Raw genomic sequence first — 23811 nt, forward strand, 5'->3', positions numbered from 1 at the left:
CCAGAAATGGGAAATATATGGATAAGTATAAATAAATATCACTTTTTCTTAATTTCTTTAAAGTTTACATCAGTAATTAAAGTAAAAATCAAAACCTTTTACTTTGAGTTTTATGTTGTATATAAATGTAATATATATGACATTTACAGAATAAATGGAAATTGGGTAAGTTAAATATGTTTGGAAGATTCTTTGAAGTGAAGTGGTACAAAAGTAACCCCCAAATAGACTATGAAAGTTAAGGATATATATTGCAATCCCTGGAGAGACTGCTAAAAACAAAAACAAAAAATAATGCAAAGAGGTGTGACTAGTAATGTCAGTGAAAATGGTGGAGTAGGAAACTGGGGTTTTGTACTTCCCTAGAAACACCCACAAAAAACTGGTAAATTGTCAGGATCAAATTTATTGGAATCCTGGAAGATAGTCAAAGGTTTATAGCAATGAAGTGAATGCTTCATTAGGAAAAGGGTGACTGAAGCACATAGGAGAGCTTTGTGGCATTTAAGTTACCTTTCTCACACTTCTCTGTTCCCAGGTTGGTCCTGGTTTTGAAGGCATCAACCTGTGTTCTTGGTGTGGGTTTCTAGTCCTGGAGGGAGCAGAATAGACCTTGTTCTCAAAGAATTTTGATTGTCTCTTTCGATTTGTCTTCTGGCTCCTTGACATATAGATGTTTGCCTTTGTTTCACCCAATGTGGAATTCTCTGGGTGGAGAATTGGCTCCACGGAAGGCATCCCTTAAACACATTGAGAGACAAATGAACAAACCACTGCCACAAATGAACAAGATGCTGTGGCAAAAGATAACAGTTGGGACAAGCAATAGTTGCACAGTAGTCACACAACCTCAGAGGACAAACTGGGAATAAGATACTTTGGGGCAATAGGGACTTTCAGAATTTCCTTTGTATACCAGGGAATCTAAAAGGTTATCCACATGACCAGGGCAGAACACATACAAAATACTTGAGAAGACCCTAGCCTTTCAATATTGGTTGATCTTTAGTCTCAGCACAAGCAGGAAGTGAAGGCTAGAGTAGAGTTTTATATGGCCCGGCTAAATGTTGAAGGAGTGCCCTCAAATCTGAAAAAAGAGAAGAATCCTTTTTTATCTTGTTTCTTTTCTTGGCTCCAGCATCCAGAAATCTCTGTCAAAGCATTAGCTGAATACTAAGCTAAAGAAACATATACTTCTGAGAAAAAAGTATATTCTTCACGAAAATAATGTAGAAAGTTTACTAAACAGTTACAACCCACCACGAGTAACAACAACAAATTCTGAGGAGGGGGTGGTGAGAGAATATTATTTCCAGAGATACCACATTATAATACTAACATGTCCAGTTTTCCACAAAAAAATATGAGGAATGCAAAGAAACAAGGTATGGCCCATTCACAGGAAAAAAAATTCACAGAAACTGCCCCAGTGTCTGAGGAAGCCCAGACATTGTACTTACTAGACAAAGACTTAAAATCAAATGTCTTAAATATGCTCAAAGTGCTAAAGAGAACCATACACCAAGAACTAGAGAAAACCAGGAGAATGTTGAGAATGTCTGAACAAATAGAGGATCTTAATAAAGAAATAGAAATTATAAAAAAGATTCAAATGAGAATTCAGTAAATAACTAAAATAAAATTTCACTAGAGTGTTTCAACAACAGATTTGAGCAGGGAGAAGAAAGAATCAATTAACTTGAATAGGTCAATTGAAATTATCCAGTTTGAGGAGCAGAAAGAAAAAAGCTTGAAGAAAAATGAACAGAGGTTAAGAGACCTGTGGAACACTATCAAATATTCCAACATATACATAATGAAAGTTCCAAAAGTAGAGAAGAGAAAGGGACAGAAAGAATATTTGAAGAAATAATGGCTAAAAACTTACCATATTTGATTAAAGACATGAATCTTCACATCCAATAAAGTCAACAAACTTCAAAAAGAATAAATTTAAAATGATCCACACTAAGACACGTTATAAACACACTATTGAAAAACAAAAACAAAGAAAATCTTGAAAGCAGCAAGAGAGAAGTGAATCCCCACAAAGAAGGGATCCTCAATAAGATTATTTTTTACTAGAAACCTTGGAGACCAGAAGATAGTGTGGTGACATATTTAAAATACTGAGAGAAAAAAAAGAAAACAAAAACGAAAACTCTGTAAACCAAGACTTCCATATCTGGCAAAACTATTCTTCAAAAATGGAGAAAACAAGACGTTCCCAGATAAACAAAATCTGAGGGAGTTTGTTATAGAACTACCTAAAAGAAATGTTAAAGGGAATCCTTTGGTTAAAAAATGAAAGAACAGGGGCTTCCCTGGTGGCGCAGTGGTTGAGAAACTGCCTGCCAATGCAGGGGACACAGGTTTGAGCCCTGGTCTGGGAAGATCCCACATGCCGTGGAGCGGCTGGGCCCGTGAGCCACAATTACTGAGCCTGCGCGTCTGGAGCCTGTGTTCCGCAACGAGAGGCCACAATAGTGAGAGGCCCGCGCACCGCGATGAAGAGTGGCCCCTGCTTGCCACAACTAGAGAAAGCCCTCGCACAGAAACGAAGACCCAATGCAGCCATAAATAAACAAACAAACAAATAAATAAATATTTTTTAAAAAAATGAAAGGACAGGGACTTCCCTGGTGGTCCAGTGGGTAAGACTCTGTGCTCCCAATGCAGAGGGCCTGGGTTCAATCCCTGGTCAGGGAACTAGATGCTGCATGCATGCTGCAACTAAGAAGTTCGCATGCCGCAATTAAGATCCAACGCAACCAAAATAAATGAATAAATAAATATTTTTTTTAAAAAATGAAAGGACATTAGACAGTAATTTGGAGCATATGAAGAAATAAAGAATACTAGTAGGGATAACTACATAGTTAAGTATAAAATATAATACCGTATTTTTTTGTTAGTAAATTTTTTTCCTATATAATTTAAAAGGCAAATGCGTAAGTGATAATAATAAGCCTATATTAATGGACACACCATGTATAAAGGTATAATTTGTGACAGGAACAACATAAGAAGAGATGGAGCTATAAAAGAGTAGATTTTTTGTATACTGTTGAAGCTAAATTGATAGTTATTGGAACTAGGTTGTTATAAGTGTAAGATATTAATTGTAATCCTTAGGGTAACCACTAGAAAAATGACTTAAACTATATATATTGAAAGGAAATGAGAGGAAGTAAAAACAGCATTCTATATAAAAGTCCATTAAACACAAAAGGAGGCAGTAATAGAGGATAAAAATGATATGACATACAGCAAACAAATAGCAAAATGGCAGAAGTCCTTCCATATCAGTAATTGTTTTGAATGCAAATGAAGCTGAAAGGATTTTAGAAGATAATCAACTATATACTGTCTATAAGAGACTCACTTTAGATTGAAAGACACGAATAGGTTAAAAGTGGAAAGATGAGAAGATATTCCATGGAAACAGTAACCAAAAGAAAGCTGGGTGGCTATACTAATATGAGATGACATAGACTTTAAGTCTATGTCTATAGTTATAGGAGAAGGGGGATCAAGATGGCACAGTAGGAGAACCTGGAGCTCACCTACCTCACAAACATCAAAAATACATCTACCTGTGGAACAACTCTCACAGAAAACTAACTGCAAACTGGCAGATCTCCTATACAACCAAAGTTGCAAGAAAGATCTCCATGTAACTGGGTAGGACAAAAGAAAAAAAAAATGGCCTCAGGTTGGGACTGGTGCCCCTGGGAGGGGTCTGGAAGGAAAAGGAGGTCCACATGGATAGATCCTCACACTAGGGAGCTCCCTTGCCTATTGGTAAATCCACTGAGACAGATAGAAGGGCTGGAGAAGCCTAGCCTCTACTCAGGAGCAGTGTCACACATGCTGGCTTGCAAACAATCAGGGTGGAAAGAGACTTAACACTGTCAGCTGCCGCCTTGCTGCATTTCCCAATCTGAAGGGGTGAACACCCCCATCCCCCTCATTCCACACCACAACCTGGCACAGATCAGGGCAAAGATTCAGTCTCTCTGTGTAGAGACAGGCCAGGGTGCCTGGGGTGTGATCTTGGTGGAACCACAGAGAACATTGTCAGTGCACCTATCGGGGTGGCTGGGCAAGCCAGGCAGACGCTGTCAGTGTGCACATGGGGTGGTACCACAAGAACACACAGCAACTAAGTGCCGAATCTCAGGCAGACAGGCCCTGGGAGAGGACTCATCTAGCCATGCAGAGACAGCCTGGAGGGCCTGGGGTGTGATTCAGGGGGAGCTGAGGAGCTCTTTGTCAGCCGATGCATGATGGTGGGCCCAGCCACAGCATACATGGTCAGCACATGCACTGAGCAGCACCACAAGACTGGCAGCAGCTAGGTGCTGAATCCTGGCTAGTCAGGCCCTGTGCAGTAGCATGTGGCATTTCGTTTCCCAGCAGGAGTGCCCCAGTTCTGCCCACTCTATACCACAGCTTCATGCCAGATCTGGGGCAGATGGGTTTTGGGAGAGGTCTGCCAGAGGCAACCCAGGTCTCAGGTGGCAGCACAGCCACCATGCCTCAATCCCCAGCCACAGCCTATTCCACACCACAGCCTTTCACTACATCTGGGATGAACACAATGGAAAAAGAGATGCTACCTTGGGCTGCTGAGCGGAACCATGGATGCCTGCACAGGCAGTGCATAGGGTCACTGTGACCACACGGGCCTCATTTGCTTCAGCGATCACCTCCTTTGGGGTAGAGCACACACTCAACTGGATGGAGCCTGATTAAACCCAAGCCTCAGGGCTTCTACTTCAACAACTGGGGAGCAGACCCTGCCCCCAACAGGGTGGTGACAGGCACAGAACAAAGAGGAGGCCCTGCCTCACATCCAGCGTAAGCTTTGAACACCACAACAGCAGTCACACCCCCTCTCAAGGGGGTAATGACTGGCACACATTGAAAAAGACATGGCTGGCATCCATACCAAAACCAGCCCTTGCACCAAAAATATTGGACACACACAGTCTACACAGGGATGCTCCTACATAAAAACACTCCTTCAAAACCATAGTGGGTAACTGTTTCTCCTAAATTAATAGAGACAGAGAAAGTTAAGTAAAATGAAAAAACAGAGGAACTACTCCCAATTAAAGGACAAGAGAAATTCCCTGAAAGAGAGGATTCTAAAGGCAGCAAGAGAAAAACAAGGAGTTACAAGGAAACCCCCAGTTCCCCTATTAGTTGACTTTTTTGCAGAAACTTTGCAGGCCAGAAGGGAATGGGATGATATATTCAAATTCCTGAAAGGGAAAAACATGCAACCTAGGATACTCTGCCCAGCAAGATTATCATTTAGAATAGAAGGAAAAATAATTTCTCAGACAAGCAAAAATAAAGAATTCAACAATGCTAAACCTACCCTAAAAGAAATATTGAAAGATCTCTAAAAAAGAAACAAGAATCTAAAGAAAAGGGGAAAATCCCAGCAGGAAAGACAAATATATGGTTGAAGATCACTTAAGCCATTACATAGATTTTTTAAAAATCAAATAATTTTTGTAAAACATTATAACTACAAGTAGCACTAAAAGATAATCATGAAAACATAAAATAGGACATTAAAATAAAAAAATATGAGAGAGGGGAGTACAAAAATGTAGACATTTTAGAATGTGTTTAACTTGTATGACTATCAGTTTAAAGCAAGCAGATATAGTTATGGGTCGGCATCCTTGAAATCCAGAGTAATCACCAATCAAAACCTTACAGTAGATTCACAAAAACCAAAAAGAAAGGCTCTTAAGCATACTATTGGGCTGACCAAAAATTTCCTTTGTTCTTTTTTTTAAAATAAATTTACTTATTTTATTTATTTTATTTTTGGCTGCATTGGGTCTTCGTTGCTGCACACAGGCTTTCTCTAGCTGTGGCGAGTGGTGGCTACTCCTCATTGTGGTGCACAGGCTTCTCATCGCCATAGCCTCTCTTGCTGCGGAGCACAGGCTCCAGGCGCGCGGGCTTCAGTAGCTGTGGCTCTTGGGCTCTAGAGCGCAGGCTCAGCAGCTGTGGCACACAGGCTTAGTTGCTCCGGGGCATGTGGGATCTTCCCGGACCAGGGACCGAACCCATGTCTCCTGCATTGGCAGGTGGACTCCCAACCACTGTGCCACCAGGGAAGTCCCATTCCTTCAGTTTTTAAGTAAAAATAAAAGACATTTTTCATTTTCACCAAGAACTTTATTGAACAACATATTCACCGTTTTGTTCTACTACCTTCTGCCATTTTTCAGGCAAATTCATAATTCCATCTTCCCAAAATTTTTTATCTTTTTGAGCAAAAAACTGTTCCAGGTGTCTTTTACAGTCTTCCAGAGAGTTGAAATTTTTTCCATTAAGAGAATTCTGTAAAGACCGAAATAAATGGAAACCGAAGTTGCAATGTCTGCTGAATATGACGGTTGAATCAGAACTTCCCAGCCAAACTGTAACAGTTTTTGCCTGGTCATCAAAGAAACATGCAGTCTTGCGTTATCCTGATGGAAGATTATGCATTTTCTGTTGACTTAATTCCGGATACTTTTCGTCGAGTGCCGCCTTCAGTTGGTCTAATTGGGAGCAGTACTTGTTGGAATTAATTGTTTGGTTTTCCAGAAGGAGCTTATAATAGAGGACTCCCTTCTAGTCCCACAATATACAACATCATCTTCTTTGGATGAAGACTGGCCTTTGGTGTGGTTGGTGGTGGTTCATTTTGCCTGCCCCACGATCTCTTCCATTCCACGTTATTGTACAGTATCCACTTTTCGTCGCCTGTCACAATTTGTTTTAAAAATGGAACATTTTTGTTACATTTAAGTAGAGACTCACATGTGGAGATAAGGTCAAGAAGGTTTTTTTCGCCTAACTTATGTGGAACCCAAACATCAAAGCAATTCACATGACCAAGCTGGTGTAAATGATTTTCACTGCTTCATTTGGATATTTTGAGTATGTTGGCTATCTCCCGCATGGTATAACATTGATTGTTCTCAGTTAATGTCTTGATTTGATCACTGTCAACTTCAACTGGTCCACCCGACTGTGGAGCATCGTCCAGCAAGAAATGTCCAGCATGAACCTTCGCAAACCACTTTTGACATGTTCGATCAGTCATAGCACCTTCTCCATACACTGCAGAAATCTTTTCTTGTATGCTTCAATTGCGTTTTTACCTTTCTTGAAATAAAGCATAATATGCCAAAAATGTTCTTTTTTTCTTCCATCTTCAATGTTAAAATGGCTACACAAAAATTCACCAATTTTTAAAATGCCTTTATTGGAGTATAATTGCTTTACAATGTTTTGTTAGTTTCTGCTGTACAACAAAGTGAATCAGCTATATGTATACATATATCCCCATATCCCCTCCCTCTTGAGCCTCCCTCTCACCCTCCCTATCCCAGCCCTCTAGGTCGTCACAAAGCATTGAGCTGATCTCCCTGTGCTATGCAGCAGCTTCCCACTAGCCATCCGTTTTACATTTGGTAGTGTGTATATATCAATTCTACTCTCTCACTTCGTCCCAGCTTCCCCTTCCGCACCGTGTCCTCAAGTCCGTTCTCTACATCTGCATCTACAGTCTGTCATACAGAGTGAAGTATGTCAGAAAGAGAAAAACAAATACCATATGCTAACGCACATATATGGAATCTAAAAAAAACGGTACTGATGAACCTAGTGTCAGGGCAAGAGTAACTTCACCAATCTTGATAAGTTTTTAAAAAAATGCACGCTGATATGACAGCTGTCACAAAACAATCTAACAAAATTGTTTCGAATGAAGTTAAAGTCAACTAAGTGCTACTAGGCCCATCTTACAGAAAAATCTGAACGAACTTTTTGGCCAACCCAGTGCAAAAGAAAACCATCAAACAACTAAAGGAAAAAAATGAAGAAATGAACAAAGAAGAAATACAAAAACAACTGGAAAACAAGGTTCAAAATGGCAGTAAGTACATACCTATCAATAATTACTTTAAATGCTAATGGACTAAATACTTTGATCAAAAGACATAGAGTGGCAGATTGGATTAAAAAAACAAGAACCTACAATATGCTGCCTGAAATAGTCTCACTTCAGGGCAAAAGACACATGTAGATCAAAAGTGAAGGGATGGAAAAAGATATTTAATACAAATGGAAATGAGAGGATAGTGGGGGTAACAATACTCATATCAGACAAGATACTTTAAAACAAAGTCCATAAAAAAAGACAAAGAATGACATATAATGATAAAGGGATCAATACAAGGAGAGGATATTACATTTGTTAACATATATGCACCCAACATAGGAATGCCTAAATATATAAAACAAATACTAGTAGGCACAACGGGATAAACTGATAGGAATACAATAATAGTAAGAGTCTTAAACACCTCATAGACATCAATAGACAGATCTTCCAGACAGAAAATCAATAAGGCAATAGAGATTCTAAATGACACAGTAGACCAATTGGACTTAATTGATATCTATAAGACAGTGCATTCAAAAAACAAAACAAACAGAATACACATTCCTTTCAAGCACTCCTGGAACATTCTCTAGGATAGACCACATACTAGGTCACAAAAAGAGCCTCCACAAATTTAAGAGGATAGGAATTATTTCAAGCATCTTTTCTGACCACAATAGAAATCAACCACAGAGAGAAAACTGGAAAAAGATGAACATGTGGAGACTAAAAATGCTACTAAAAAAATTTAAAAATAGGTCAAAGATGAAATCAAAGAAGGAATCAGAAAATACCTCGAAACAAATGAAAATGAAAACACATAACAAAATCTATGGGATGCAGCAAAAGCATTTCTAAGAGGGAGGTTCATAGCAATACAGGCCTTCCTCAAGAAACAAGAAAAATCTCAAACATCCTAACCTAAAAGAGTTAGAAAAAGAAGAACAAACAAAACCCAAAGTAAGCAGAAGGAAAGAAATATAAAGATCAGAGAAGAAGTAAATAAAATAAAGATGAAAAAAAAGTAGAAAATACCTATATAACCAAGAGCTGGTTTTTTGAAAAGATCAAAAAAAAAAAAAAAAAAAAAAAGGACAAACATCTATCCAGGCTCACCAAGAAGAGAGAGCACCCAAATAAAATAAGAAATGAAAGAGGAGAAATAACAGCTGATATACTACAGAGGTAAGAAAAAAAATCATAATACTGTGAACAGTTACATGACAACAAATTGGACAACCTAGAAAAAGTGGACAAGTTTCTAGAAATATACAGCCTATCAAAACTGAGTCAATTAGAGGGACTTCCCTGGTGGCGCAGTGGTTAAGAATCCACCTGCCAATGCAGGGGACATGGGTTCGAGCCCTGGTCCTGGAAGATCCCACATGCCGCAGAGCAACTAAGCCTGTGTACCACAACTACTGAGCCTGTGCTCTACAGCCTACAAGCCACAACTACTGAAACCCGTGTGCCTAGAGCCCATGCTCCACAACAAGAGAAGCCACCGCAATGGGAAGCCCGCACACCACAACTAAGAGTAGCCCCTGCTTGCTGCATGTAGAGAAAGCCTGTGCGCAGCAACAAAGACCCAACGCAGCCATAAATAAATAAATAAATAAATAAATAAATAAATAATTTTTAAAAATTAAAAAAAAACTGAGTCAGTTAGAAACAGATAATTTGAACAGACTGATCACTAGAAGGGAAATAGAATCTGTAATTTAAAAAAAAAACAAAACTCCCTGCAAACAGATGTCCAGAACCAAATGGCTTCACTGGGGAATTCTACCAAACATACAAAAAACAATTTATACCTATCCTGCTCAAACTATTACAAAAAATTTAGCAGGAGTGTACACTTCCAAATTTATTTTATGAGGCCACCATTGCTGTGATACCAAAACCAAAGACACTACAAAAAAATTACTGACCAATATCTTTGATGAGTATAGATGCAGAAATCCTCAAGAAAATACTAGCAAACTGAATCCAAAAATACATAAGATCTACACCATGATTAAGTTGGATTCATTCCAGGGTCACAAGAATTGTTCAACATACATACATCAATCAGTGTGATACACCACATTAACAAAAAGACAAAAACCACATGGTCAACAGACACAGAAAAGGTATTTGACAAAATTCAACATTCATTCATGATAAAAACTCTTACCAAAGTGGGTATAGACAGAACATACCTCAACATAATAAAAGCTATTTATGACAAACCCACAGCCAACATAACACTCAACGGTGAAAAACTGAAAGCCTTCCTTCTAAATTCTGGAACAAGACAGGGATGCCCACTCTCACCACTTCTATTGAACATAGTATTGGCAATCCTAGCCACAGCAATCAGGCAAGAAAAAGAAATAAAATATATCCAAATCAGAAGGAAAGAGGTATAATTGTCATTATATGCAAATGACATGATACTATATATAGAAAACCCTAAAGACTCCACACAAAAACTACTAGAACTGATAAACGAATTCAGCAAGGTAGCAGGATACAAGATTAATATACAGAAATCTGTTGCATTTCTTTACACTAACAGTGAAATACCTGAATAAGAAATTAAAAATTAAAAATCCCATTTAAAATCACATCAAAAAAAAAAAAAAAACCAGTAAAACCTAGGAATAAACCTAACCAAGGAGGTGAAAGACTTACACACTGAGAACTATAAAACACTGATAAAGGAAATCAAATATGATTCAAGGAACTGAATTTATGGTTACCAAAGGGGAGGGGGGTATAAATTAGGAGTATGGGATTAACAGATACATCTGCAGTCACCCTATTTCTAAATAAGGTCATGATCTGAGGTACTAGAGGTTGGGACTTGAACACATCTTTTTGGGGGAACACAGTTCAACCATAACACACACTTAACAACAGTACTCCAAAATATATGAAGCAAAAATGGAGAATTCAAGGGAGAAATAGTTCTATCAAAATATTTGGAGTCTTCAGTACCCCTCTTTCAATAGTAAATAGCTCAACTAGACAGAAGACTAAGAAGTAAATAGAGAATGTGCACAATAAATTACTGATATACACAATAACTTGGATCAACCTCAAAATAATCATGCAAGTGAAAGAAGCCAAAAGAGAATAGACTGTAATAATCTATTTATACAAAATTCTAGAATGAGATAAACTATTCTGATAAGAAATTCAAAACAATGGTTGCCTATAGTGGTATCAGAATTAATATACAGAGCATAAAGAAAATTCCTGGGATAACTGAAATGTTCTAATCCTTGAGAGGGCTTTATTACACAGGAGTATGCATTTGTGAAATCACATCAAATGTTAAGATTTGTGCATTTCATTTTATGTAAATATTACCTTAAAAATGTAAAGAAATATTAATACCTTTACTTAGCAATATGAGTGTTTAAGTGTTTAGGGATGAAGTTTACTGATAGCTACATCTTAGAAGTTTGAAATGCATAAAAAACCAGATATATTGATGAATTGATAAGATAGTTATGTGATAAAGCAAATACAGCAATCAGAATGTTTGTGGTGAAGGTGAATTATGGATGCTCCCTAGACAGTTCTTCCAACTTTTTGCTATGTTTGACGTTTTCAAAATAAACTATTATAAAAATATTTAAGCAGTGTGCTTCATTTTCATCTTCATCTGGCATTTTTTCCTGCTTGACAATATTACATTTATTTTCTGCTTAACAAAACCAAAGATCAAGGAATAAATGGTTGCTATTTTAAGCCATTTAGTTTTGTGGTAGTTATGTAGCAATTATTGAAGTAATTGCTGACTAATACAGAACACAGTTATTTTTACATTATCTCAGTTATCACAATTCGTAGTTTTTTAAATTAAAATACTGTTTGAATGAACAAAAATAATAAGCTCTTAAGAAATGTAAACTGAATAGGATTAAAAGCTTTAGAACATATCTTATTGGGTGTCTTGTGGATTCCTAGAGGTATATCTATTTCATACTTGGGTGACCTTGAAAAAGTGTTTGATTTTAGTAATAGATTTCTCTATACTTGCAGTTTCTATAAATGCAATTAATTTCCAGAGAACAGCTGATTTTTATATACTAATAATCTCATTATAGGAAGACAGCCATATGAAAATAGGGGCTCCCAGGGAGAATATAGTTAGATGAAGATGGAGGCAGAAGTTGGAGTTATGCTGATTTTTATATACTAATAGATCTTTTTGTTTGTGAAACTAGGACACAACATGCAATACAAGAGTATGGTAACAGAATCACTGCTTCCAGTCCACATGGAAAATTTTGTTGAGACAGTTGTTTTAAAGTTGTCTTTGAGTTTCTTTGAGAGTAAGAGCCATTTTATTTTAATACTTTTTATGTTGTAAAATATAGTATACATGTTGAAAATTACATTTCAACACTTCTGAACAGTTTGATAAATAAAGTGAACACCCATATTACACAGTTCAAGAAATAGAATGTTGCCCCCACCTTGGAAGTTCCTTTCTTTTCCTGATCACAACCTTTTCCATTTCTCCAAAGTTAACCACTATCCTGACTTTAATTGTAATAATCTTTGCTTCCTTATAGATTTATGCTTGTATATGCATCTCTAAAAAGTGTAGTTTCATTTTGCCTGGTTTAACACTTTATGTAAATGGAATTAACATAATATGTATTTCATGTATGTGTATTTCTCATTCAGCATCATGTAAGAATCATCCATGTTGCATGTAGCTGTAGTTTATTATTTTCACTCCTGTGTGGTATCAGAGTATTAGAGTATGACTATATCAAGGTTTATTTATCCATTCTACTATTAATGGACATTCTGATTGTTTCTTGCTTGGGACCAAAGCCAGTTATACTGCTATGTAAATGTATTACCAGCATGTATCCTGGTGTCCGTATGCATGAATATCTTAAATATCTTGAATTGGAGTGTGTATAGTATATTCAACTTTACTAGATAAATGCCAGCTGTTTTCTGAAGTGGTTTTAGCAATTTATACTTACACCAGCAACAGTGAGAGTTTCTGTTCCTCCAAACCCTTGTCAACACTTGGTATTGTCAAACTTTGAAATTATTGCCAAGCTAGTGGGCATATAGTGTTATCTCGCATTAATTTTAATTTGCATTTTCCCTGGTTACAAATAAGGTGATAACATTTTCATATGTTTATTGATCATTCCTCTAGTGAATTGCTTATTCAAGGGTTTGCCCTTTTGTCCAATAGGCTGTCTTTTATTTTATTTTATTAATTTATTTTTATTATTATTTTTTTGGCTGCGTCAGGTCTAGCTGTGGCATGTGGGATCTTCATTGAGGCATGTGGGATCTGTCATTGCAGCACATGGGCTCTTCAGTGTGGCGTGTGGGCTTCTCTCGAGTTGTGGTGTGTGGGTTTTCTCTCTCTAGTTGTGGCGCAGGGGCTCCAGGGCACGTGGGCTCTGTAGTTTGCGGCGCATGGGCTCTCTTGTTGAGGCGCATGGACTCAGTAGTTGTGGTGCATGGGCTTAGTTGCCCCATGGCGTGAGGGATCTTAGTTCCTGGACCAGGGATCGAACCCATGTCTGCTGCATTGTAAGGCGGATTCTTTACCACTGGACCACCAGGGAAGTCCCTACGCGGTCTTTTAAAAAATAGATTTGTAGGAATTTTTTGCTGGATTCTGGATACCAGCTATTTATCATTTATTTGTGTTTCAAATATCCTCTCCCACTTTGTGACTTATCACTCATTTTGTGTCTTAATTGAATTTCTTAATTTCATGGCAGTTGAATTTTTCAGTCTTTTCATTTAGTATTGTACAAATCTTTTCCTACCTGGATGTCATGAGGTATTTTCTTCTAAAAAGTTTTGATACAAATATTGAATCATGAAGTTGTACACTGGAAACGAATACAATGTTGCATTTTAATTATACCTCAGTTAAATGAACAAACTTCTGTAGTTTTGACTTTCACAGCTAAGTCTTTAGTCTATTTGGATTTGATTCTTCTTTATACTGTGACATAGTACTTAGTTATGTGTTTTCCCCCATGTGGATGACAACTTTCCCCTGTACCTTTTAGTGAGAGTCTGACCTTTGTCCAGTGTTCTATATTGTCACCAAATGAATGGTCTTTTTGTGGGCCCTCTATTCTGTTCCATTGCATTCCTGCACCAATATTACGCTATTTTAACTAAAGCTTAATAGCTTTATATGTATAATGCTGTAGCTGATACCCTGTTTTTATTTTTCTTTAAGAGTGTCTGCAGTTCTTGGCCTTTTGCATTTCAATATAAATATTAGCTTGTCATTCTCCAAAAGACACCTGCTGAGATTTTGACTAGACTTGCATTGCATTGAAATTGGAACTGTATTGAGTCTATGTAGCAATTTTGGGAGAACTGTCATTAACAAGATCAAGTCTTCCAATCTTTGAACATGGTATTTTTCTTCATTTAGGTCTACTATAATGTCTCAGTAATGTTTTATAATTTTTTCTATCTATGTAGATTATATAGAGACCTCTCACAGAGGTCTTTTTTTTTTTCCTGAATCGTTCATTGATTTATCTTTTAATCTTTGTGTTTTCCTGTTTTTACAGTATTTTTACAATGAGTATGTTACCTTTTAAATTATTTATTTATTTATTTATTTGAGGTATAGTTGCTGTCCAATATTATATGTTTGAGATATACAACAGTGATTCATAATTTTAAAGGTTATACTCCATTTATAGTTATTATAAAATATTGGCTATATTTCCTGTGTTATACAATATGTCCCTGTAGCTTATTTATTTTATACATAGTAGTTAGTTTGTACCTCTTAATGCCCAACCCATAACTTGCCCCTCCCCCCTTCCATCCCTTCATTGATAACTACTAGGTCATCCTCTATATTTGTGAGTCTGTTTCTTTTTTGTTACATTCACTAGTTTATTTTTTAGATTCTAAGTGATATCATACAGTATTTGTCTTTTTCTGAGTTATTTCACTTAGCATAATACCCTCCAAGTCCATCCACGTTGTTGCAAATGCAATATTTCTTTTTTATGGCTGAGTAGTTTTCCATTGTATATATACACCACATCTTCTTTATCCATTCATCTGTTAATGGACATTCAGGTTGTTTCCATATCGCGACAATTGTAAATAATGCTGTTATGAACACTGGGGTGCATGTATCTGTTCAAATTAGTGTTTTCATATTTTTCATTTATATACCCCAGTGTGGCATTGCTAGATTATATGGTAACTCTACTTTAAGTTTTTTAAGGAACCTCTATACTGTTCTCCATAGTGGCTGTACCAATTTACATTCCCACCAACAGTGCAAGAGGGTTCCCTGTTCTCCACACCCTCTCTAGCATTTGTTATTTGTAGAGTTTTTTATGATGGCCATTCTGACTGGTGTGAGGTGGTACCTTATTGTAGTTTTGATTTGCATTTCTCTGATAATTTGTGATGTTGAGCATCTTTTCATGTGCCTATTGGCCATCTGTATGTCTTCTTTGGAGAAATGTGTATTTAGATCTTCTGCCCATTTTTTGATTGGGTTGTTTGTTTTTTGATATTGAGCTGTATGAGCTGTTTGTATGTTTTGGAGATTAATCCCTTGTCAGTTGCTTCGTTTGCAAATATTTTCTCCCATTCTGAGGGTTCTCCCATTCTGAGGGTTGTCTGTCTTGTTCATCATTTCCTTTGCTGTGCAAAAGCTTTTAAGTTTCATTACGTCCCATTTGTTTACTTTTGTTATTTTCATTACTCTAAGAGGTGGGTCAAAAAAGATCTTGCTGCTATTTATGTCAAAGAGTGTTCTGCCTGTGTTTTCCTCTAAGGGCTTTGTAGTGTCTGGCCTTACATTTAGGTCTTTAATCCATTTTGTTTAATTTTGTATATGGTGTTAGGGAGTATTCTGATTTCATTCTTTTACATGTAGCTGTCCAGTTTTCCCAGCACCACTTATTGAAGAAACTTTTCTCCACTGTATATTCTTGCCTCCTTTGTTATAGGTTAGGTGACCATAGGTGTGTGGGTTTATCTCTGGGCTTTCTCTCCTGTTGCATTGATCTATATTTCTGTTTTTGTGCCAGTACCATACTGTCTTGATTACTGTAGCTTTGTAATATAGCCTGAAGTCAGGGACCCTGATTCCTCCAGCTCCGTTTTTCTTTCTCAAGATTGCTTTGGCTATTCGGGATCTTTTGTGTTTCCGTACAAATTGTAAAATTTTTTGTTCTAATTCTGTGAAAAATGCCATTGGTAATTTGATAGGGATTGCACTGAATCTGTAGATTGCTTTGGGTAGTATAGTCATTTTTACAATATTGGTTCTTTCCTGGGCTCTCTACTGTGTTCCATTGATTACTGTAGCTTTGTGGTACAGTTTGAAATCAGTGACTGTGCTACCTCCAGCTTTGTTCTTCTTTCTCAAGATTGCTTTGGCTATTTGGGGTCTTTTGTGTTTCCATATAAATTTGAAAATTATTTGTTCTAGTCCTGTGAAAAATGCCCTTGCTATTTGATACGGATGGCATTGAATCTGTAGATTACCCTGAGTAGTATGGTCACTTAAACTATATTAATTCTTCCAGTCCATGAACACATTATCCCTTTCCATCTGTTTGTTTTGTCCTCAGTTTATTTCATCAGTGTTTTATAGTTTTCTGAGTTCAGGTCTTTTACAACCTTAGGTAGGTTTTATTCCTAGGTATTGTATTCTTTCTGATGGGATTGTAAATGGGATTATGGGTAGATTTTTAACTCAAAATCAATCTCTTTAATGCTTATGTTTGTTTTCCTTGATTAATTTTGGTAGAGGCTTGTCTGTTTTTAAAAATATTTTCAGATACAGGTTTTGATTCTTTATTCCATTTACTATTGATTTCAGCTCTTATTTCCTTCTTTACCTTTAACTTCTTTAAGTTCATTTTGCTATTGTCTACCTTTTCACTGGTATTCTTAGGTCATTACATCTTTTACATCATTTTAAGTACATGCATTAAAGTATACAGGCATACCTCAGAGATATTACAGGTTCAGTTCCACACCATGGTAATAAAGTGAATATGACAAAGTGAGTTTCACACATTTTTTGATTTTCCAGTGCCTGTAAGTTATCTTTGGAACTTCCCCGGCAGTCCAGTGGTTAAGAATCATGCGTCCACTGCAGGGGGCACGGGTTTGATCCCTGGTCGGGGAACTAAGATCCTGAATGCCGTGCTTGGTGCAGAAATAAAATAAATAAATAAATGAATAAATAAAAATAAAGTTATGTTTACCCTATACTGTAGTCTATTAAGTGTGCGATACCATTAAGTCAAAAAAAATACGTACATACCTTACATAAAAAATACTTGATTGCTAAAAAATACCTACCATCCTGTGACAACACATGGTTGCCATAAAGCTTCAATTTGTAAAAAAGTGTCCATAAAGCACAGTAAAATGAGGTATGCCTGTATAAAATTCTAAATTAGTGCTTCTGCTGCATGTTACCAAGTTGCATTTTATATGCAGGTTCATTTACTTAAAGATTGCTGAGTGCTTATTATGTGCATGCTCATGTACTGCAATGAAAGAAAGAGTAGGTCCAAAAGAGATTGAGGTTTAAGGGGTACAGCTGCCATTTAAAGCAAGTTTATATTGTCGTTCAATTAGAAGTATTTTCTGATTTTCAACAGGATTTTACTTTTCTATAAGTGTATTTTTTTTCAATTCAAGTATACGGAATTTCTTTTGGCTATGGTGTCATGTTTACTAAATATTACATATTTATGTAAAATAGTTTTATCTGATAGCTGAGTGACAGTTCATATAATTATATTAGATCTAGGTTTTAAAGTTCTATTCATTTCTCTTTATACTTATAGCCTACTACCAGTTATCACTGTTATTGTGGGCCTAAACTTCTTTTCGTAATTGTCAATCGCTTTATATATTTAGAGGCTGTTGTTGCAGAGTTATGTTTCTGGTGAATTGCTCTACCATTATTAAAACTCTGTATCCCAATACTCCCCCCCTTTTTTCCCCACTTTGTAAAGGCAACTTGATCTGATTAATAAGTTTCTTTTGATTGGCATTTTCTTATATTTTTTCATTAATTTACTTTCAACTATTACATCATTATGTTTAAGAAGTGTATTTGTAAACACTACATATAATTCTTAAACTGCTAAGTTTATGGTACTTACATTGCCATAACTACTGATACTTGGATTTCTTTTATTTCTCTTTGTTCTTTGCTTCTCTTTGCCTTCAACAGGGTTAATTTTCTTTACTACAAATTCCTAGTTATTTATTCTTAATTTAATGTGAATCTTGTTATGTCTAAAACCAATACACAAATCCTTTTCAGCGAGGTTAAACAGGAGACCAGATGTAATTGTGAAGAAAAGTAAGGAAATGCTGCTCAACAGAACTGCTTCAAATTGCCTTTTGGGATTTGCAGAATGCATGAACCATCCTGAACCGATTTCTTTACCTTTCAGCAGAGGGGAGAGCTTGAGGATAAAGTATTAGGAGGTACTTACAGTCAACGGACATTCCTTCTTCACTTTGGGAAGGTTATCAACTCTTTGCTGTTTAATCACTAGGGATTACGGGTTAAAAAAAAAACAGAGCAAAATCCTCTCCAGTTCTCCCCCACATCAGGATAAGATGAACAGGAATGAACTGCCAACTGGTCAGCCTTCTAGACTTTGAAAGTATTTATTTCCGTTTCATTGGAAAGTTAAATGGGGGTATAAATATTTTTCTGAGTTGAGGATTTATTATCCTTCTTATTCTCACAAATTGTTCAAGCACTAGAAGATTAAGCACCAAATGCTGTAATCTAGACCAGGGGACCTCAGTTGTTTTCTTATCCCAACATGCTATTTGACACATTTTCAACTGGAATAGCAATTCTCAAAAAGAGGTTAGGAGAAACTTGGGCAGGGAGCTCCTCTTTGTGTACTGAAAATTTCTGAAGTCTAGTTCATTTATTGCTAGGTTTTCTCTTCTAATATAAAGTTATTCGCTGACAACACAGTATTAGCAGACTACTGTAGTTTTCAGAATCGATATCATTTGATGGTTTAAAAAGTTTGCCAATTTACTCAGAACCCTCGCTGCCAAGCAAGTTTATGTAAATGACTCTGATGACCTGTCCACAAACCACCAAGTCAGTGAAGTTCACTAGGTGAACATTAAGCCTCAGGTGTGTAAAACTCATGGTTCAAAGAGTAAGTAGATAAATATATTTATAATTACATAACTTCTTGACAATGTGCACTTGCCATCCAAAAATGAAATGCATTTATCAATTGCTATTTTGTTCACTAGTATGAAGATGCCATTTTACATACATAGAAAATGTTTTATATACTTTGATTCTGTCAAATGTTAACATTTTATAAATGTTTGTGAACCAAAATTGTATGCCACATATATATTAGCGTCGTATATAATAACATTACCAACTTAACATCACAAACCATTCTCATGTCTGCTTATTGAAACTAAGGGTCTGTTATATGCAGTTTATAGACACATCACACTTAGATTATGATTTTCTGCATTGTACCGGTCACTCTTTGTGCTGAAAACAAACTGGGAAATTGAGAAATCAAATGCAGTAGTTTTCTTTAAAAAAAAAAAAAAAAAAATTAGCTAGTAGGTACTAAACTGCCAGAAGGTATTTTATACTAATGACTGGAGTCGGAGTCACTATGTGTATAAATTATTTTAATAATGGTTGGGGAAAGGAAAAATGACTTGGATGCCATATTAGTACTAAACAATTCAGTAACTTCATTAAAAATTTGCTTCTATATTAAAGAACAATGGCTTCATCCTGCCAAATATAACATGTTTTACTTTTAATGTGAGTCTCCTTCCAAGACACTAAGCCATAAAAGTATTATTTCAGGGGAAGAAACCACAACACTTTAAAGTTTCCTTTGCTTAGCTCTCCATTTCCAATTACATTTTTACATCTACATTCTGGGTGGGTCCATATGATTTCAAGAGCATGTTAACTCAAGGTCTTGGAAGCAAAAAACTTAAGAAATTCTGGAAAAAAACAAGGAGGATGCACAACACATGTATGTAATCAGAAAGCAGCGAAGAATTGAAGTTGTCTGATCTTTAACAACTATTTTGAATTTCTGACCCTTTTTGTTACATTGATATCTGGATTAAAAATGAGGGATGTTGGTTACTTAATACACAGTACTCACAAAATTGACCTCTTTTGGTCTAGAACTACTTAAAAGTATTCAAAGGCCAGAATATGAAAAATCTATTAAGCCAGTATTAAATTTTAGAGAAATTACGTATGGAAACTTATAACATGGCTTTTCAAGTATAAATTTAAGAGTCAAAAAATTCTTAACAGTGAGATTTGGTTTTAAAGTAAAAAGAAGACAGGTAATAAAATTAGCTATCAAAGTGATCGTAAAAGAAGTATTTTTTTAAATCCATGAAATAAAAGACTTAAAGAATAATCCAAAATAAAACAAAATATAATTGAGAGAAATATAATGATTACTTAAGAGTCCAGAACTGAAAGATAAAACAAGATAACAGGAAAGACTAAGATAATTTCCACTTATAGTGTATATACTATAATGCAATTAAACTGTCTAAAACATGTTGAAGTTCACTAATCTCTTTATAGGATGGGTAATCAATACACTTCCCTAATACTCATCATGTGACCTAGGACATGACAGTAAATTTAGAGATTCCAAAGCAAAGATCATTACCATTTATTTTTGTTGTTGTTGATATGGATTTTGACCTGCCTGACAGACTGAGTCAAATGTTCATGATTCAATTATTAGTTTTCTTTGACTTGAAAGCTCCAAGTCATTTAACAATGTATCTTAACAGACATGCCTTTTCTTTTAATGCTTACTCCAACAATATGCTAGAGGTACCCCTAGAGATCTGGAAGGTGAAAGAGCCATTACCCCCTATAGGTACTGACCACTGCCATAGACATTCAGGGGTTTTTCTTCTAAGCAGTTTGCTAATATTCTAAAAATTCCAGGTACCCTGTTATTGTATGAAACAATTACCCTTGAATTTAACAAGGGAAAAAAAACTTAAGACATCTGACTATATTATAAACCCAGAGCTGTTTGGTTAGGAAACATGAGTATATGGAAGAATATTAATTTTAGTTTATTGTGTGTTAGAGATGTGAAAGTAAAATAACTAAAGCTTTTGTTTGTTTTGGTTAAAGACCTGGTCTTGATCTGCATTAAATCTTATTACTTTTTATCAAGAGAAAAGATTATGTGCTTCCTGGAAGTTGTTTTAAAATTATACTTTGGCTTAACCTTGACCAAAAAAAAAAAAAGGTAATTTTAAAACTGTTTTCTCTTTTTTGATCAAAAAGTCTGTCTCTTCTGAAATTGACTAAGAAGATTAGTTTGGTAAATGACTGATAGTTATAAAACATATTTTAGTTAAGAGGATAATAAAACATTAGAATCAAACTTTATAAGCATCCCTACACCTTTGTCATTTGAAAAGTCATCAGTGGCTGACTTTAATCAATGCCATCAGATTTTAAATACTGATGTATCAATACAATTAGATATGCCTCTCATTAAGTTTTACAGAATCCACTATCACAAAACCAAATTCCACTTAAAAGTTCTGAAGTCTAACCACAAAATAACATCTACTTTAGAACTGAAGTTTTTTTGTTGTCAGATTCTAAAAGTTGAGAAAGGTGAAGTTATATTTTTCTATCAATCACTTCTAAATCTATGATATGTAAAATTAATGCCAAGACTTTAATTGTTGTGGACTACCAAATACCAACTATTAAAAACAAAACAGAAAATCCTATTGGGAATGTTTGTAGGCTTAGTATTACAATTCAAATTTATGAAAACGGAGGGATGGTTAAATCTGTTCTGGGTCAACTGATAACTGTATTCAAATGTCTATTTTTAAATATAATCTTTCAAAACAGTTGAAGCTGTGCTAATTTGGATAAACTGTTTTAACATATCACTTTATTATATTGATAACTGATCCCCCAAATTCACTTTAAAGACTTCTAGCTAGGAAATATAATCATAAGTATACTAAAAATTGACCCCCCAAAGTCTAAGAAATCTTTATTTCTTCTTAATTAAAGTCTAATTTTTACCTTTTTAAAATTGAGATTATCTGTTATTCCAATAGCCTACTTCTTTGGTGTGCTGTTTGTATCAATAGTTGTTTTAAAACTTGTATTCTGTATATTGCTAAGGAACTAAAACATCACAGACTTTCTTTTGTTACATTATTTAGCGAACTTTGTTTTTAAAATCACCATGTGATTGGCTATCAGGAGTTGATTTCTAAAACCAAATAATTTATACTTTTCCATAGAGTCGTAGTGTATTAGATTAATACATTAATCATTTCCTATTAATCCTATTAATCATTTCCTACATACTTAGTTCTTATTTGCTTACTACAGGAAAACATCCTATTTTGCAATGTATTTTTTAAAATAACTTCTAAAATAGTGGCTTATTTTGAAAAAAGATCTTTAATTTTTCATCTAAGCACTGCATATTTCATACAGATTAAAATTAAACTGAACCCATGCCTTCTACCCAAAACTATATTAAGGAGAACATTTTCTCTTTTATTACTGTATTCAATAAATAATTATAAGGTTAAGGGCTTTTGAAAATCATTTAAGTTGAATAAATGGGTAGGAAAAGTATACATACTATCTTTGGATATATTTAACTTATTAAATGAAGTGTTACATAACTGCAGGAATTGGAATGTTATAATTCTGACTAAAACACAGAACTATATAAACTGACTTACGGAACTGAAAAATGTCAGGATGTACTACACAATTCAGATGCAGAAAGGTTTGTTCCCACATATTCCCAATTAGTTTTGGAGGTACAGCTCCTAACAAAGTGGGTGGAGATTTTCTCCATAACAAAAAGCTGTGAACTCCCTATGTGTACTGTTATATATTCCCTTTCATAACTTTTATGCCCTTACTGAAGTGAACCTATATATTCAACATACAAACGAAAAGTAACAATACATGCTTTTAAAAAAATGTATTTCATCATTACTAATGGATATAATTACTTCATTAGTTTGAAAACATTAAAAAATATATTGGGTCTATATGATTTTTTAATGCAAAAAAGGGACATCTCCCTCAAAAAGGATGAATAAAAATCCCTGCAAAATGCACTGCTCCATACTTTCCTTTCAGTGCGGACGACATTGTAGAAACAGAATCTCTCTCTCTTAGAGAACTAGTTGTGAGAAGTAACAACTATCCCTAAAGATATTAAACTTTCAATTTTTATTACTTCTTATGAAAAGTCCATATTAATTTTTTTTTAATTCTTAATATAAAGATGATGTAGCTTTGGGGAAAACTGAGCCTTTCAAAATTTTAGCCTATGTCAATCTAGTTGATTGATTGGCATTAAGAACACAAGTGTCTATGCTTCTTTTTCTTGTAGGTTGAAAAGTCATTTCTTTCTGCTCCCATATCAAGCTTCTGCACAGAACTGAACAGTGTGAACAAGTCTGGTGATGAAGCACAGATTAAGTCTTTAAAATATCTTAATTTCACAGCCCCTCAACCCATATAATTTATATATGAAGCACCAAAACTGGAGCCAAGGTCTGAACAGGTAACGTAACAGCAGGAACTATAATTTAATCACATCATATCATATTACACTATGTAACATTCTATATTTTGCCTGTTGATATGTAACACAGTTAAGTTTATTACAAGCAGTATTTCCTAAGACCTATGGTATAAGTGCTTCTTTTCAAGTATTACTGCTTATTTAGTGTTTATATGTTAACATTAAGTAAATCAGTGATAAATG

Source organism: Eubalaena glacialis, chromosome 5 (assembly GCF_028564815.1).
Source record: "Eubalaena glacialis isolate mEubGla1 chromosome 5, mEubGla1.1.hap2.+ XY, whole genome shotgun sequence".
Taxonomy (NCBI): domain Eukaryota; kingdom Metazoa; phylum Chordata; class Mammalia; order Artiodactyla; family Balaenidae; genus Eubalaena; species Eubalaena glacialis.